The following is a 19,725-nucleotide window of genomic DNA, read 5'->3' on the forward strand; positions in this document are numbered from 1 at the left end:
TAGAAAAAAACAAACTACCAAAACCCATGCAAGAAGAAATAGATAATCTGTAACTATTAAAGAAATTGAGTTTTTAGTTCAAAACTTCCCACAAAGAAACTCCAGAATGAAATGGCTTCACTGGTGAATTCCACTAAACATGTAAAGAAGAAATAATACATATCCAATAAAATTGTTTTTATGAAGATAGTCTATGCTGCAGTTAAAACCAAAGGTATTACAAGAAAAGGCTGCATGTATAAAAAAAATTTGGTGTATCAAATCCAGCAACATATAAAAATGGTAACACCTAATAATGTTTATCTCAGGAATTTAAAGTTGGTTTATTCTGTTTTATTATTTTTAATTGAGATTTAATTCACATACCATAAAATTCACCCATTTCAGATATATAGTACCATGGCGGTTAGTAATTTAATATATACACAAGATTGTGTCACCATCACCACTATCTAATTCCAGAACATTTTTATCACCCTATAAAGAAACCCTTATTGGTAGTCACTACCCAATCCTCTCGCCATTGTTCCTGCAAACTACTAATCTGCTTTCTGTCTATGAATTTGCTCATTATATTCCATTTCATATCAATGGAATATACGGCATGTGGCCTTTTGTGACTGGCTTCTTCCAGTTACCATAATGCTTTGAGACTCATCCAGGTTGTAGCATATATCAGTGCTTAATTCCTTTCTACAGCTAAATATTATTCTACTGTACAGATATACCATTTTGCTTACCTATTCACCACTGATGGACATTTACGTTGTTTCAACTTTTTTTTATTATTGTGAATATTGGTGCTATGAACAAGCATGTATAAGTTTTTATGTGGGCATATATTTTCATTTCTTTTGAGTATAAACCTAGGAGTGAAATTGAAGGGTCATATGGTAACTCTATGTTTAACTTTTTTAGGAACTTCCAAAGTAACTGCACCATTTTACATTCCCCTCGCAATGCATGAGGGTTCCACCTTCTCCACATCCTCCCTGACACTTGTTATTGTTTGTCTTTGATTAAAAGAGAATTGGTAATAAGGTTGGCTTAACATTTGAAAATCAATCTTATTAAAGACTTAAAAAGAAAAAGAAAGTATGTAAACATCTCAATAGATGCAGGAAATGCATTGATTAAATTCAATATCCATTCATTATAAATTAGAAAAATTAAAGCTCTCAGCAAATTACAAACAGAAACTTCTACAACATGATAAAGAGGGTCCCTATAGCTGACATCACACTTAATGGTGAATGTTTTTCGCCCAAGCTTCAGGTAAAAAGCACTTCTATTGTCCTGGGAGTCTTAATAAAGTAAGGAAAAGAAATAAAAGGCATACAGATTGCAAAGGAAGAAATAACACTGTATTTGTTCACAGAGAACCTGATCACGTACATGGAAAAGGTTAAGAAATATCCAAAAACACCACTAGGTCTAATTAAAATTAAAGGAAACAATGTCAGTACACAAAAATCAATTGTTATACTAGCATCAAACAATTAGAAATTGACATTTTTAAATCCCATTTACAACAGCATTAAAAACATAATGCATTTAAGGAAAACTTTAACAAATAAAAGTACTGGACTTGTATATTGAAAACTGAAAAAGATACTGAGAAAATTTAAAGAAGACTTTCATAATTGGAGAAATATACTATGTTCAATAATTTTCATCAATATTAAGATGTCAACCTCCCCAAAATTTACCTATTGATTCAATACAATGTTGATAAAAACCCCAGATGACTTTTGATTAGACATTGACAAGCTGATTATAAATTTTATATAAAAATGCAAAAAATCTAAAATAGGAAATACAATTTTGAAAAATAAGAACAAAGTTGGGAAGATACACCAACGGTTCCAAGATTTATTGTAAAGCTACATTATTTATGATTATGGTGTCAGTGTAATAGACATAAAGATCAATAGACCAGCATGAAGAGTCAAAAGATAGACCCAATGTAAAGGATCATTTAATTTAAAAAATTTTTTATCATTAACAATATAACAGCCCTAACCGGTTTGGCTCAGTGGATAGAGCATTGGCCTGCGGACTGAAGGGTCCCAGATTTGATTCCAGTCAAGGGCATATACCTTGGTTGTGGGCACATCCCCAGAAGGGGTTGTGCAGGAAGCAGCTGATCAATGTTTCTAACTCTCTATCCCCCTCTCCCTTCCTTTCTGTAAAAAATCAATAAAATATGTTAAAAACAAAACAAAACAATATAACAGATGTCCCCAAGTATCATTTATTGTTGCCAAAGACATACCAAGGTAATTCAACAATGAAATAATTGTATTTTCAACAATTAATGGAACAATTGTATTTCCAGTTATAAAAACATAAACCTTGACCCCTATTTTACACCATATTCAAAACTTACCTTTAAATGGATCTAGACCTATATGTAAGAGCTAAAATAATAAGACTTCTAAAAGAAAATCTTTGTCACCTTCAGTAATATATAGGTTTTGTTTATGTTGTTTTTTAGATAGGATGCAAACAGAGAAAGAACTTTAACTGGACTTCATCAAGATTAAAAATATTTTCTCTTAAAATTATAATACTGTTAAGAAAATCAAATTCAATCCATGGATTTTCATAAAATATTTGCAAAACATAATCCCAATAAAGGACTTCTATCCAGAAAATAGAATGTTACAAATAATAAATAACTCATGAAAAATGAATAAAATATTTGAACAGACACTTCACTGAAGCAGCTATATGAACAACAAATAAACACATTAAAAAATGCTCAACATCCAAAATCATTAGACATTAAGGAAGTGGAAATTAAAACCATGATGATATAATACGCCTGTGAGAAGACTTCCAATTTAAAGACTTACAATACAAAATGTTGCCACGGGCGTGGAGCAACTGGAAATCTCGTGGACTGCTATAGAAATGTAAACTAGCACACCCATTTTGTTAAAGAGCTTGGCAATTTCTTTAAAAAGTTGAATACCCACTGACCTCTTAATCTAGCAAGTTCACGCCTAATTCTTTATAGAAGAGAAATGAAAACAGATGTTCCCAACAACATTTGTACATAAATGGTCATAGTAGGTTCAAGATAATAAAAATTGTGGACAAAAGGCCAAATGTCCATCAACAAATGAATGGACAAACAAATTTAGTATATCTATTCAAGAGACTACTACTGAGCAGTAAACAGAAATGAATAATTGAAACATGCTATAAAAGGGATGAATCTCAAAAACATCATATTGAGCAAAGAAGCCAGACATAAAATGTATGATTATATTACATTCTAGAAAAGGCAAAGGTAATCTAGATATAATAACCAAAATCAGATTAGTGGTTGCCTCGGTGTGAGAGTGGCAGTGGGTGACTGGAATGGAGAAAATGGCACTTTGTGGGGTGATAGAAATGCTGTATCTTGGTTAAAGTAGTTACATTTGTCTTCATTTGTCAAAATTCATGAAGAGGTACATTTAAAATAGATGCATTTTTATTGTATGTAAACTATACTTTAAGGAGGTTGATTTTTTAAAGAATTGTACAGATGACTAGCTAAAGAAGGTGAAGGGGTTAGCTAAAGAACAGATATGAATACCCCATGGACACGGACAATAGTTCGGTGAAGGCCACGGGTTGTGGGGATGGATGAAGGTGGGCAAAAGGGGGGCTAGCAGGGGGACACCTGCAATAATGTCAACACAAAATTTTAAAAAAAAAATAATAAAGAAAACAAGTGTTGGAGAGGATGTGGAGAAAAAGGAACCCTTCTCCACTGCTGGTGGGAATGCAGACTGGTGCAGCCACTGTGGAGAACAGTATGGAGCTACCTCAGAAGACTAAAAATGGAACTCCCATTTGACCCAGTGATCCCACTACTAGGAATATATCCCAAGAAACCAGAAACGCCAATTAGAAAGGATATATGCACCCCTATGTTCATAGCAGCACAATTCACCATAGCTAAGATTTGGAAACAGCCTAAGTGCCCATCAGCAGATGAGTGGATTAGAAAACTGTGGTACATATACACAATGGAATACTATGCTGTGGTAAAAAAAAAAGGAACTCTTGCCTTTTGCAACAGCATGGATGGAACTGGAGAGCATTATGCTAAGTGAAATAAGCCAGTCAGAGAAAGATAAATACCACATGATCTCACTCATTTGTGGATTATAGAGAACAACATAGACTGATGAAAAGGGACAGACCCAAAGACTGAGAAACAGCAATCAGGCTATCAATCCCCAGAAGGAAAGTAGGGGAGGGCGGGGGTAAGGGGAAGAGATCAACAGAAGGACTTGTATACATGTATATAAGCCAAACCAATGGACATGGACAACGGGGGGATGGGAGCATGAGTTTGTGTGGGGGGGGGAGGTTGGGGTTAATGGGGGGGGATGAGGACACATTTGTAATACCTTAACTAATAATAATAATAAAAAAAAAGAGTGATGGATCCCAAGACTCCAGTGGGCTTCCTTAGGTAGAAATATCTTACATGCATCTTTGCTGATTGTGACTGGAGAAGAAAGAAAGTACTATAGTTCTTATAGAGAGAAGGAGGCCTTAGAAGTCTGTGAATAACCATTTTACCATCTCTTATGTATTTATTTTTCCTACTGTTTCTGTACTGTGTCCTTTGCTATAATAAATCTTATCTGTGAGTTTAAAAATAATAATAATAATAATAATAATAAAGAAGAAGTGTACGGAAGGCAATCATTTTGGAGAATGTGGTTGGAGTTGTCCCACCCTCCCCTCTGCAACTCCTTGACTCTCTCTTTCTCCCTGGATTTCTCCTCCCCCACACCGAACCTCAGCTTCTGCTCTTAAGCCACAGCCTTCTTTCATTTGCCGCTCTTCAAATATTTGGCCAGGTCTTCATCAATGGTTTCCTTCACCCACCCATCCCCGCCACAGTCGCCTCTCCTCCGGGTTAAACATTGCCAGTTCTTCAGCCATTCCCATTTGATGTCGTTCCTACTCTTGATAAAAGTAGGGCTGGAAAAACTGTGTGGCTTGTGCAGGGAGGCAAGATCTAGAAGGGTCGTGAATTCCTCAAACATAGGGAGGGGATTCAAAGGGCTGGGCAACCAAAACAAAGCAAACAAAAATGTAAGCGTTGACAGTGGAGAGCTGTACAGAGGCCCAAGTCATGGAAGGCCACGTAAGCCTCAGTCAAGATTTTGTTTCCTCCTGAGTAAGTTTTAGGAGGGAAGTGATAGGATCTACCCCAGGGCGCTCTCCCTGTATTGGTCTTAGAACATTTCGTTCAATTGGTTTCCTCTGTTGCATACTTCAGGGTTCCACTATCTCAGTAGCTCTATCATCCATGACACAATTTTTCTTTTCAAATTTCCTGCACTCTGTGGAGCACAGTGGCTTTAAAACGGCTTTCACATTTTATCTCCTGGGCTCCCTTCTCTCACCCAGCTATTCTGGATGTTATTTAATGTGAACGCCTTATTTATCTTCTCCCTTTTTTCTCACCTGTAAAATGAGGATAGCAGTTGTAATAGTTTCAGAGTGTTGCTGGGGAGGATTAAATATGTTGATATATGTGAAATGCTTTGAATACTTCCTGGCATGTAGTAAGCACTCTTTAAGTATTTTCTGTTATTTACCCAAGGATAAAAGGAAAAATCTTACAAGCTTCCAGACAGAATGAATACGTTATCTGTAAAGGTGGCTGGGGGTAAAGAAACAGGCCGGCAGTGGGGGTAAATTCAACTTTGCAACATTAGAAGGCAGAAAGTAGTGGAATGCATTTTCAAATTTAAAGTCCCATGACCAGTTGCTATGAATTTCACATGTCAGAATAAAAGATATTATTAAATATATGTGAAATATACTCCCTGCCACATAGTAAGCATTCTGCAAGAGTTTTTCTGCTGTTGCATAGGGGCATGATCTGAGGCTTCTAATCTACCACCCTAGATTGTAACTATCTTCCACTTGCATTCCACACGCGCCATCCACACACTCCTTCTTCCTGGCACATCCCCTCCTTTGTACTTGCCCACCTACATTTCAATTATCCCCTCCCCAGGAAGCCAGGACGGGTCTCACATTCTATCTAAATTAATGGATTTTGCCAGGTTTGTGTTAGATAGCCACAGATTTCTATTTAGGAGAGCAGGGAAAAAACCAATATATTTGGCCTACTCAAAATTTAAGGAAATGTAAGAGTCCTGAAAAATACCCAAAGGAGAAAAGATTTACCTGCTTTATGAAGAAATCTCCTGGCTTCTATTTAATTTTTAAACTCCTAACTGCATCAAAAAGGATCTCATACAATTGAAGAGTTCATATTTTGTGATTTGAATTATTTTTCTAGTAGTTCCCCATTCATTGATTCGATTGGCATTATTCCTTCAAAAACCAAATTATCTCACTATTGCTCAATTTGAGATTATTTACAAAAACAACAATTAAAAATTTCTGAAATTTAGGTTTCCGGTTTTTTTAGAAGAGGAGAAAAGGGTTAAAAAATTTATCTAAAGCACATTTGTCAAGAAATTAATGTTCGAATTTTTTTTTACATAATAATTTAAGGGAAAAAGTAATTCTTATGTTTTTGATTCATTCATGCTTGTACCATCAAATTGTTATGTTTCTAAAAGCCATTTGATGTTTCACTAGCTTTCCTTTAAATCTTTTAATGTCTCTTTTTTCCTTCACTCAAGACTTTTTGCTCTTTTTGTTGGTTTTATCAATTGACTGTATGCCTTATACTTAACCCATAGTTATCTAATTGAGCTACTGCTTGAACAGGCCCACTCTTACCTCAAGGTCCTTGTACTAATGCTTTCCTCTGCCTGGGACACTCCTTCTTAGATATTTTTATGGTTAGCTTCTTTGTTTCCTTTATCTAAAAGTCACCTTTTCAATGAGGCCTACCCTGACCACCCTGTTTAAAATTAGAAAAAATGAAATTTAATCTGTGACAATGTTACCATTGTTAAGTAGCTGGTTATGAATATTAATAATAGGAAAGGAGCAAAGAGAAGGCCAGTCATTATAAGCATGGTCATCTGGGCAGCTTCACCAGGAAGCTGCAACTTTATCTTCTTCAGGGAACCACCTGCCCATTTCCTGCAGAACACAGGGGGAAGGGGCCCAAGAAAGGGGAAGGTCGGCGCATGCCCAGTGAAGTCAGGTGACATAGGGAAGGTGCTTGTCTGTCAGTCTAACCTGGAAACAAAGACCATTGGCTAGGAGAGTGGACCCTAATGCAAGCCCCACAAAAATTTGGGAATACATAATCCTGAGACAAAGGAATTCTCTCTCTCTTGTTCAAAGCTCTTGCTTTGCTTCTGCTTCCTTGCACTTGCCCACGCTTTCTCCATAGTCATAGGGGCCTAGAAACCACATGGCCCATGGGCCAGCCAGAGCCATGTGCAATGGACTGCAGCTGGGAACACAAGCTAAGTGAGCTGAACTGGACTGTGCTTTAATATGGAACAGAGGCTCTGGACAGTGGCTTTAATCCCAGCTCTGCTGAAGACGAAATGGGACTTTTTCTTGGTGGGATGGGGAGAGATGGGACCTTGGGAACTCAGGGGTTTAATTCCACATAAATGAAACTCTGCACATTACCTCATCCTCCCGTGGGGGCATCCGGAAATTCTTATTTCAGCGGCACACCAAGAAGCCCACTTCCACTGGCAACTGGTGGGGACACAGGATACCCCACCCAATAACAACACACACAAGTAATTGTGTAAATCAGCACAAAAGCAACTTAGTCAAGTAAAACTTAAACTAAAATAAGAAATGTTAGAGCAAGCATGTCAAACTTGAGGCCCGTGGGCCACATGCCTCATTTATTTGACCAGTGTTAGCCTTTGAGTTTGACATGCTTGCGTTAGAGGGACCTTGAAGTTCTTCTAGTTCTAATTTCTCATTTTACAGATGACGCCTGGAGAGGTTAAGTAGCTTTCCTCAGATCAGACAACCAGTTAAATTCAGAAATAGTTGTATCTAACAGACATTTCACACGCAGCAGGCCCCAAACTCCTGTCGTTCCCTTAATCCTGCTTCTCCCACAGCCATTCATGTCTCGCTTGATGACAGCGTCATCCTTCCAGTTGCTCAGGCCACACACCTTGGAATCATTGTAATATCTCCCTTTCTTTTATACCCATACCTAACTATGGGGGTGCGTTCTCTCTTCCCGCAACCAGCGCCGAAAGAGAGAATGCGGGGGTTCATGAAATCTTGAGTAGAATGCGAGGGTTAAGGAAAAATGAAAAAAAAAAAAAAACACACAAAAAAACAAGACTGAGACAGAAATAGAGGAAAAAGCTGGGCCTGGGTGTGGCATCTGCCCTCTGATAGATGAACAGAACCCCCTCCCCCCCCCCCCCACACACACACCAGTGGGATCTTCATTTATACTCGAAGTAACAGGAAGTTACATCACATCTGGGTGGGCCTTGAGTTCCCAGTGACATAATGGGATCCACTCCCCTTAGCACCTGGGCTGGAAAAGGTCAGACTGAGTGGCATCCTTGCCTCTTGGCTAGGACTGCCCCGAGGGTGTGGCTCTGCCTGCTCCCTGGGTTCAGCTGACAATATTTTTAAGAAGCATGCCCATGTGTCTTGCTAGGGGCCCTCCACACCTAACCTGTCAATAAATCCTGTTTGATCTATCTTCAAAATGGATACAAAAACCTAGCACATTCTATCACCTCTACATCTACCACCCCAGTCCAAGCTGCCATCATCTCTCTTATAGGTTATTGCAATGGTCTCCTAACATGTTCCCTGCTTCTGTTCTTGCCTCCCCTGGACTATTCTCAAGCAGAGCGACCCCTTTAAACCTAAGTCAGTTCATTTTATTTTTCTGCTCTGCTCCAAATCTTGTAATAGCTTCCCATCTCACTCAGGTGGTACCTACAGAACCCTCCACCATTTGATCTCCCATTCTCCCAAACCTTATCTTCTATTCCTCTAACCTTGTTTGCCTCACTGTAAATATAGTGATCGCCTTAGTATTCTCTGAACAAGCCAGGCATGTTCCCATGTAATGGTCTTTCACTAGCTTTCTCCTCTGTATGCAATGCTCTTCCTCTTACTGGTCTCAGGATTCACTTCACCTTCTTTTTTCAAAAAGAAATTTTCTCAATGAGTCTATATCAGTGGTTCTCAACCTTCCTAATGCCGTGACCCTTTAATACAGTTCCTCATGTTGTGGTGACCCCCAATTTCATTGTTACAAACTGAAGATAATTAAAGCATAGTGATTAATCACAAAAACAATATGTAATTATATATGCATTTTCCGATGGTCTTAGGCGACCCCTGTGAAAGGGTCGTTCGACCCCCAAAGGGGTCGCGACCCACAGGTTGAGAACCGCTGGTCTATATCAACCTTGTTGAAAATTGCATACTCTCCTTTGCTACCCCAGTAACAACTGATCTTTCTTACCTTGTTCTAGTTTTCTTTTTCTTTTGGAATGTATCACCTTCGAATATGTATATCATTTACTTATTCATTGTGTTTATCATGTATTGTCTGCCTTCTCCCTCTTATAATGTAAGCTCCATGAGGCAAGGACCTTTGTCTGTTATGTCATCATATCCCTGGCAACTAGAATGGTTCCTGGCACAAAGTAAGCATTCAATCAATCAATAACTATCAATTGCAAAAAAGAAAGAGAGAAAGAGAGGGAGAGAGAGCGTGTGCGCCCATAGATCTCCTGTTCTCTAGATGTATGGTTACGGAAATACCTTATGTTGCCTACACCAAGTAAACACAACTAACTTCACTGAAACAAATCTTAGCAAGTTGAAAACAAGGTAGACCTTAAGAAAAAGCAGGAGTTAGGTAATACTTGTTCTTCATGTCCCCTTTTCTATGCCTCTTCTTCATAAGGCAAAACTCCAACTCTGAATCTCTTATTCCATTTGGAATTTTTTCTGGCATAGCTCTTTAATGACCTGAAATCATACAAATGTTCTCACTACAGTCTTATTTCTCATGTGCTGCACTTCTGTAGGTTATTTGCATTTTAAGAGAAAACAGTAAAAAGAGGGCGATACTTAGCCTGAAGCAGTGAGTCCTTATTGGTGAATTCCAGGCAGTATGGTATGTGGATGATGAGAGAAATCTCAGTTGTCCAAAATAAGTATCTATTTACTCTGGGTAAAATGAGACCATTAGTATAGATTTGCCAAAATACTTTTTAAGTAGATGTAAACTAAACTGAAGGAAAATTACAGAAGAATTGCAAAATGAAAATTACTTCTGAACCCAGATACGGCAAGAATAATGATCTGGTTTAGAAGGATATACTTGGCAAAAGATTTGTGAAATTTAATAAAACATGTTTTTAAATATACTTCTAATATGACAAAAGATAAAATTACATAAAAGAAATGGAGATGTGAATATAGAGGGAGAACGGGTTGAAGCAAAGTATAGATGTATAAAGAGACAAAAACTAAGACCACTGATAAACCAGAAATTAAATCAATTTTTCATATTCTTTAGGCAAAATAATATCTATTGTGTTTTTTAAAGAGGGTAGTGATGCTGATTCTGTTTTATTTAATCTTAATTGTTGAAAGTATTACAGATATTCCCACTCCCCCCCCCTCCATTGACCCCCTACATCCTATTCCCTTCTCACCTGTACATTGCAAAACATCATGAAAGACAAGGTCAGCCCAGTAATATAAGCATATAAGACATAGAAAAGACCAAAGTGGTGCAAATGTCTTTAAAAAAATAGATTTGGCTTTGAGTACGACATCAGGAAAGAAAATGAGTTTATTGATTTAAATATGAGGAAAAAAAATGCTTTGGAATTGTTTAGCAAGTTTGATTAAGTTTAATTCTAAGAATAAACATAATACAATGAGATCCCATTTGTGTAAAAATAAGTTACATATTATATATTTTTGCATCCACAGAAAATTTCTGGAACCTTACACAAAAAATCTATATGGCTCTTTTTGAGGAAAAGACATGACAGTTTGGGTCAGGCATAGATAAGAAAAACTTTACATTTTATATGCTTCTATTTGTATGTGTTATTTTGAGGATGTGCTATTATACAGAAAAAAATTAACAATTTTGAAGGTCTATTTAATAAAAATGTTAAGAAAATATATATATAAGTATTGGTACTACTACAAATCATACTTAATAATTATGAACAGTATTCCCCTTAGTTATGTAACTTTTAATACTGAATTTAAAATTTACATTTGAATTGAGTACAATAGTCACAATGTCAAATGAATAAATGCTAACAATCCTTAGAGTGGTACACAGATTCAACTCATTTTCATTTCTAATGACTTTAAACCAAGATGATAGAAAGGCAATCGTTTTTTGTTTATGGAGGGTAGAAAAGTCCGAGAACATGTAGCATTAGATACCGAGGTCAAGGCAGGAGAGCCTGGAGAAGCAGGTTGTAGATGGATGCAGTAAATGCGGGGGTTTCATTACCCCATAATACAGGCATGTTTGTGACTATGAAAGTATTAATTTGTTCAGTGTGTATATAATATCCCACGATTTTTGCAACCTGTGTTGTTATTCTTTTTTTTGTTTGTTTGTTTTTTTGTTAGTTTTCCAAATCCTCGGCATATGGAAACACTCCCACCATTAGCTAGGTTCCACCATCAGATGGTACAAGTCTGAAGAGAAGTCTGAACTAAGGGTCTGGAGCTGTACCACTCATTAGCTAGTGAGGGAATCACTGCATTAAAAGGTTCCCCATCCTGACTCCCTTTTCATCATTTGGTCATGATGTGAACAGCATTGTAAAAATAATGAACGCACCAGCTTTCCTTTCACACTGCTTCTACGGAGAACTTTCATCGAAGGATGTTGCCACTTGGTGAGAAGGTTTTTAGGGGGTGACCCACAGCTCCTGCTCCCCCTTGGCTATGGCTGTTGTGCTTGAACCTCTCTCGACCTCTGAGAGGCCTTGATTGGGAGTCAGAAACCATTTATTTCTGTGGAGTGCTGAGAGGAGCCTGATTGCAGTAAATTGAGGATGAGGATTGATTGTGATCCGAGAGACTGTGGTTCTGAAGCACATTTTTTGGTCTAAGAACAAAATATGTCCTCTTTAGAAAGAGAAAAAAATAATCAGAAAAAAACTTTAGCCTGGCTCTTCCCATGGAAAATGTTCCTGTATTGTAACAATAAAAGATTTATTGCAGGCCCCTTTTTAACATTCTCTCTATCATGCTCACGTCACAGCTTTCCTTTGCTTATCTATTACTGGAACATTGTCCCCATCCTCTCTAGTTACCTAACATCCATTCTTCTGCTTCTGGGAATATTTCACCAAATTTCGTCTGAGAAGCTTCCTCCTCTGTTGTTTGTCACTGGTTTGGGTGGGATTGACTTTACTCTGAGCTCTAAGGTAGACCCAGATTGGTTCCCCTTTGCCCACATCACCACGATTGGTTTGAGGATTGACACATAACCAAATCAGAGCCAGTGAGGTGCTAGGGTACATTTATTAGGATTCATATCCAAAAGGTATAAGAAACTCATACAACTCAATAGCAAAAAAAAAAAAAACAAAAAAAAAAAAAACAAAACAAAAAAAACCCCAAATAATCTGATTGAAAAATGGGTACAGGAACTGAATAGGTATTTTTCCAAAGAATACATACAGATAGGGAACAAGTACATGAATGGGTGCTCAATATCACTAATCATCAGGGAAGTGCAAATCAAAACCATAATGAGCCCTGGCTGGTGTGGCTCAGTTGGTTGGAATGTCGTCCTGTGCAATGGAAGGTCAACAGTTCAATTCCTGCCCAGTGCACATACCTAGGTTGTGAGTTAGATCTCTGGTTGGGGTGTGTACAGGAGGCAAACGATAAATGTTTCTCTCCCCACCCCCCTCTCTCTCTCTCTCAAAGAAATATCACCTCACACCTGTTAGAATGGCTATTATAAAAAAAGAGAGAGAGAGAGAGAGAGAGAGAGAGAGAGAGAGAGAGAGAGAGGAGTGTTGTTGAGGATATGGAGAAAAGAGAACCTTTGGGGGGAATGTAAATTGGTAGAGTCACTGTGGAAAACAGTACTGAGTTTCCTCAAAAAATAAAAAATAGAACTACCTTATGATCCAGCAATCCCACTTTTGGGTATATATCCAAAAGAAACAAAATCAAGATCTCAAAGAGATATTTGCACTCACATTATTCACAATTGCCAAGATATGGAAACAATCTAAATAAGTGGCTGTCTACAGGTGAATGGATACAGAAATGTACGACACACACACAATGGAATATTATTCAGCCATGGAAAAGAAGGAAATTTGGCCATTTTTGACAATGTGGATGGACCTTAAGGGCATTATGTTATGGTAAGTAAAATAAGTCAGATAGGGAAAGACAAATATTGAATGATATCACTTGTATGTGGAATCTAAAAAACCAAATTCATGGAAACAGAGTGTATGATTTAAAAACCATGAGATACTGGGAGACAAGGACCTTCTATTTGATGATCAATATAACAGTTTGTCCAGAGAGAGGGAGAAATGAGTCTGTCTGAGGTAGTGCTGGCCTTATGAGGTGGCCAGGGTGGGCTCAGCACAGATGAAGGTGCCATATTAGCTGCTCTTCCTGGGTTAACAAGTTACTGAAGCAAGCTGAAAAAACTTACTCCTAAACTCTAAAAAGAGCTGGGAAAAGTACCAGGGGAATGAGAAGTCAATAATGATGGCTGCCAGAGTCAGAGAAATGTTAATGTGATCAAAATTTAACCCCCTGGCTAGTGATACTCACAAATTACATGTGAAATACCAAAAAGCATGCTTTCAGGAACTAAAAGAAATAATGTGGTAACTACACAAAAGATGAGAAACAATTTCAAGTATAACATTGAACCCTTCAGAAGCTGAATAGACCCAATTGCCTCTGTAGTAAATTTACTTTCTTTTTTCAATTCATTGCTCTTTGGTCAAGTCTCTGAATCTTTTCTTGAGTAAAATGGTTTATATCTGAGGTATGTAGCTGGAGCTAAAGACATTCTTTACTTTATTTCTCTGAGAAGTACATACATACACACACACACACACACACACACACACACACACACACACACACACTACACTACACATACCTGGTACACACACATGTATGTCTTTTTATCCAAGGACAATTTTAAATTTGTTTTAGGAAGACATTATTTTAGCACACATGTTGTGAAGAGACCCAGATATAATACTGAGGTCTTGACTTATAGGAAGAAAAAATGTCTATAGGAGTGTATCAGATATGAGAGTCAGCAAGAGTGGTAACAACGAGTATCTAGAAAGTCAGACCCAACCTGCTTCCTTAGAGTTGTATGGTCCAGGGAAAATCAGGTGATGAACAGATTTATAACTTTTGAAATAACTTTGCCTCAAATTTTCCTCCAATTAGAGAAAGATTGCTAGTGGTAGTCCTTGGCCTTGTATTGTTTTATCAGTGACTTGGATGGCAATATGGAAAGCATGCTTGTTATACTTACCAATGTCACAAAGCTGGGAAAGGTTGTTTGATGATAGACTCAATGTCCAGAAAGTTATAGGTAGACTGTGAAATGTGATAATGAAACTTATAAATAAAATTTAATAAAATGAAATATTCAACCAGTAAACATTAAAGTCAGTTAAGATGAAATCAAGTGCATTCCTAATGTATGCCCAGCGTAACAACTTTTCATCGAAGAAGCATGAATTAATAGGATGAGGAGGCTGATTAAAAACTAGTACAATATCAAACTGTAATAACTCAAGCCTTTTGTCCAAATTGAAGCAGGAAGGGGTACTAACTACACTGCGTGGTTGTATTCTGGTCATACCTGAAATATTGTTGAATAAATAGGCCCAAAGGTGGTGGAAGAAAAGGATGGAGAGAGATCTGAAAGCCATGTGAGTAGATGTAGACTCAACATGTTAGAGACTTTTCCCCAGGAAAAGAGAGACTTCTTTCAGGAAAAGAGAATCTTGAGGGAGCATATGACAAGTCTGGTCAATTCATTGGAAGGGGAGTCATGTGGAAGGTAACTGTTGTTGTTTTGTCTGCCTCCAGAGGGCAAAAACAGGACCAGTGGGGTTAAAATGCAAGGTGGTGCCTTTCAGAAGACTGGGTTTAGAGTTCCTGAGTATAGGTTGTCTTGGCCAGATGCTTTTTTGCCTATTGCTGGTGGTGTTCAGGCTGGGGCTGGGTGTTTAGCAGTCATGGACATGGGAGCAAAGGTTCTGCTTTGGGAGGAAGAGCAGGCTGAAAACCTTTAGTTCTATATCAACCCTGTGATTTGATTAGCCCTGACAGTCATTCACCTCCTACCTGAATATTTTGATAAATGTGGGACAGATATTATTGCTTAAAATCACTTAAACACATATGTATTGAGCTGCAATTTGCCGTTGTCTTGCTTTGAATGAACAATAGGGAAAAAAGGTGAAACTACAGCAGTGAGTGGTTGAATTGTTCCGGAGAAATGTGTTTAACTGAAGTTGCAATGTTGCTTTTAGATCATATTATTGATTGAGATGGCTGTCCTTTACTCTAGTTTGTACTCCAGTAAAGTCTGAGCACTCTTCAAAACAGGATTAATTGGATTTTTGTCAATGTTCATTTTGAAGGCCGTATCAGATCTGGCTCAGGACTTTGGAACAAAAAGTAGATGCAAAGAGTTAATGCCCTCTATCTGAGGTTAAGATTGGGTTTCAAGATTAGAGGCAAGACTGAGCCTGCCTTTGAGAATCTAGCAACGCCAGCAATCGGCAGAGGAAGGGTACTGAGATTGAGAACCTCGTTGGGTCTTCTGTATATTACATAGCACGAGTCACAGCGATCTTTGAGAAAGAGGTTTAAATTGCAAATGTTTAGACTTACATAAGTATTCAGAGGTTTAATGGTTTGAGACCTTTTCAATGCTGCTTTAGAAATTTATGATTTCCATTGTGTTAAATTTGCATTTTGTTGTTGTTTAATGCAAGTTATTTGAGATCCAGAAGTATGACTTCAAATCTTTTTTTTTAAATATATATACAACTAGGGGCCCGGTGCATGAAATTCGTGCACTGGGTGTCGGGGGGTGGGAGTGTCCCACAGCACAGCCTGCCCCCTCTCACATACTGGAAGCCCTCAGGCGTTGACCCCCATCACCCTCCAATCGCAGGATCGGCCCCTTGCCCAGGCCTGACGCCTCTGACAGAGGTGTCAGGCCTGGGCAGGGGACCCTCATTTCCCCCCATCACTGGTTCTGCCCCCAGCCCAGGCCTGATGCCTCTGGCCCAGGCATCAGGCCTGGGCAGGGGACCCCCAGACCCCTCCGATTGCTGGCTCTGCCCCTTGCCCAGGCCTGATGCCTCAGCCAGAGGCGTAGACCCCCATCACCCTCTGATCACCTGATCGGCCCCTTGCCCAGGCCTGAGGCCTCTGGCCCAGGAATCATGCCTGGGCAGGGGACCCCCATCTCCCTCTGATCGCTTGCTCCACCCCCTGCCCAAGCCTGACACCTCTGACCCAGGCTTCAGGCCTGGGCAAGGGGACCATCATATCCCCCCAATCCCCGGCTCCGCCCCCGATCCAGGCCTGATGCCTCGGCCAGAGGAGTTGACCCTCATCACCCTCCGATCACCAATCACCGGATCGGCCCCTTGACCAGGCCTGAGGCCTCCGGCAGAGGTGTCAGGCCTGGGCAGGGGACCCCCAGCTCCCCGCGGTTGCAGGCTCCGCCCCTGCCCAGGCCTAACGCCTCTAGCTGAGGCGTCCGGCCCGGGCAGCGGGGACCCGCAGCTGCAGCGGCCCCGCGATCGTGGGCTCCGCTTTAGGCCCAGGCAAGGGACCCCTAGCTCCCGGGACTGCCAGCTTCGACCGTGCCCAGCTCCCATCGCTGGCTCCACCCCTACTTCCTGCTATCACTGGCCAGGGCGGCAAAGGCGCCTGATTCTCCGATCATGGCTGGGGGGCAGGGCAAAGGCGGCCCCAGGGCCGCCTTTGCCCTGCCCCCCAGCTCTTAGCTCCCCCCTGGGTTTCCGATCACTGTCAGTGGCAGGGGGCTTCTTCCTGCTTTCCCTTTCGCCTCCCTGCATTGAGCCTACATATGCAAATTAGCTGCCATCTTGTTGGCAGTTAACTGCCAATCATAGTTGGCAGTTAATTTGCATATAGCCCTGATTAGCCAATGAAAAGGGTATCGTCGTACGCCAATTACCATTTTTCTCTTTTATTAGTGTTGATTCCGTTTACACTGTATAGGCCAGTGGTTGGCAAACTGTGGCCCCTTGAGTGTGGCTCTTCCACAAAATACCACGTGCAGGCGCGCACGTAGAGTGCGACTGAAACCTTGTGGCCACACTCAAGGGGCCAAAGAGCCGCATGCGGCTCGCGAGCCACCATTTGCTGACCACTGGTATAGGCAATGAAAGGGGTTGATGTCTGTATATTTTGTTATAGGCCTTAACTTTCAAGCATCTTCATTTGGGTGTTAATTTGTGTATTTGAGCAAATCCTAAACTGCTTTTGAAACAAAGTATATGTTATGACTATGGATCAATAATTTGGGACTTAGGGTAGCAGGTGACTTGAGGGGTCAAAACTAGATAATTCTATAAAATAAAGAGCTAATATGCAAATGGTTGTCACGCTCTCACGCCATCATGCTGTAACGGCTCAGACACTCAACACTGGGGGGAGAGGAATGGGAAACAGCCAGGCTGTGATCCAGGAGAGGGGCAAGCCACCTACCCTGCAGTCCCAGATGCCAGCGGCTGCGGACCTGGCAAAGCTACCTGCCCACAGTCCCCTGCGACTGCAGCCGGCCTGGGCGCAGCTTGGGTCCTGGGTGCCTGCGGTCAGCCAGAGGGAGGGAATCCTTGGTCCCGTGTCCGGGGCAAGGCAGAGGTGGTTAGGGGCAATCAGGCCAGCAGGGGAGCAGTTAGGGGTGATCAGGCTGGTAGGGGAGCAGTTAGGGACAATCAAGCAGTCAGGCAGAGGAGTTAGGAACCAGCAGTCCTGGACTGAGAGAGGCAGTCGAACATACTTTGAGGGGTCCCGGATTGGAGAGAGTGCAGGCCAGGCTGAGAGACCCCCCCTCCCTCCTCCCCTCCCCCGTGTCCAAATTTCGTGCACTGGGCCTCTAGTAATATAATAATATTCATTGCCTTGGGTTGAGGCTCCTCTTCCCATTTCCAGAACAATCATTTTGGTCCAAGTCTTCTCTTTTTCCCAAGGAGTATCAGAGAGCATGACCCTCTGACACACTTGGTTCTACATCTGGCTGCTAGAATAATCAACCTTGAAACCTATTTCAATCACTTGATGCTTCTCTAACACCTGCCCCTATAACTCCCCTATTCCACCCTGTGTTTTCTCACTGTATTATCTATCCTATTACTGCCCTCCAGGAAATACATCATTCATTCATTCACTCAAGAAGAAGCCAATATTTATTTATTGAGAATCAGGTGCTGGAGGTTTTTAATCCTCACAACAACCTTAGTAGAAAGGCAATTTTGGCATTTAATAAATAAGAACATCCAGGCTCAGAAAACTTCAATACTTGCTCAACATCACTGGCTTTTGTCTGATTATAATATCCATGTTCTTTCTATTACACCATACTTCCTCTCATTTTGCAAACATCTATAATGGGTTTTTATTCTGTGCCAAAGCTGGTGTTAGGTGGTAGGTTAAGAAGACAAATGAAACACTGATAAAATGTATATGAACATTTAAAATTTAAGTTTTTTAAGGCATGTTTTTATCTCCACCTCCTTTGCCAAACCTATCATTCAACACTTGAATTCAACCTTCCATTCTCTAAAGTTTGCCCAATTTATCTTGTCATTTAGATACTTCCACATACTTTACAATTTATTCAACAAACATTTATATCGGGGTACTATATTCAAAGCACAATGCTAGGTTGATATAAAAATGGACAAGACCCAGTCAAATGGAAGAAATAAACAATAACTTCAGAACACGTGAGGACTAAAAACAATTATTGTGGGGTTGTGGGGGGAAAAAGCTATGAGACTGAGGGAAGGAAGTGATTTTAGTTGGAGCTCAGAGATGAATAAATGATCTTAAAATAGGGTAGAGGAATAAATATGCTTCTGGCAGAGTGAAACCATGTACAAAGGGACAGAGGTGTGCTTGAAAGTCACACCAATTCAGCTGGGGGCGGGGGCATGGCTCAGGAGTTGGGGAACCACCGCTTTTGTTTTTTTTTCTTTCTTACACAAGACTATGACTTAGGCTTGGAACCATGTTTTCTTTTTTCTTTTTTTTTTTAATTAAATCTTTATTGTTCAGATTATTACATTTGTTCCTCTTTTTCCCCCCCATAACTCCCCTCCTCCCAGTTCCCGCCCCACCCTCCACCCTCACTCCCCACCCACTGTCCTCATCCATAGGTGCACGATTTTTGTCCAGTCTCTTCCCGCATCTCCCACACCCCTTTCCCCCCCAAGAATAGTCAGTCCATTCCCTTTCTATGTCCCTGATTCTATTATAATCACCAGTTCTTTCTGTTCATCAGATTATTTATTCACTTGATTCTTAGATTCACTTGTTGATAGATGCATATTTGTTGTTCATAATTTGTATCTTTACCTTTTTCTTCCTCTTCCTCTTCTTAAAGGATACCTTTCAGCATTTCATATAATACTGGTTTGGTGGTGATGAACTCCTTTAGCTTTTCCTTATCTGTGAATCTCTTTATCTGACCTTCCGTTCTGAATGATA

This window comes from Myotis daubentonii, chromosome 3, assembly GCF_963259705.1.
Source record: "Myotis daubentonii chromosome 3, mMyoDau2.1, whole genome shotgun sequence".
Lineage (NCBI taxonomy): Eukaryota > Metazoa > Chordata > Mammalia > Chiroptera > Vespertilionidae > Myotis > Myotis daubentonii.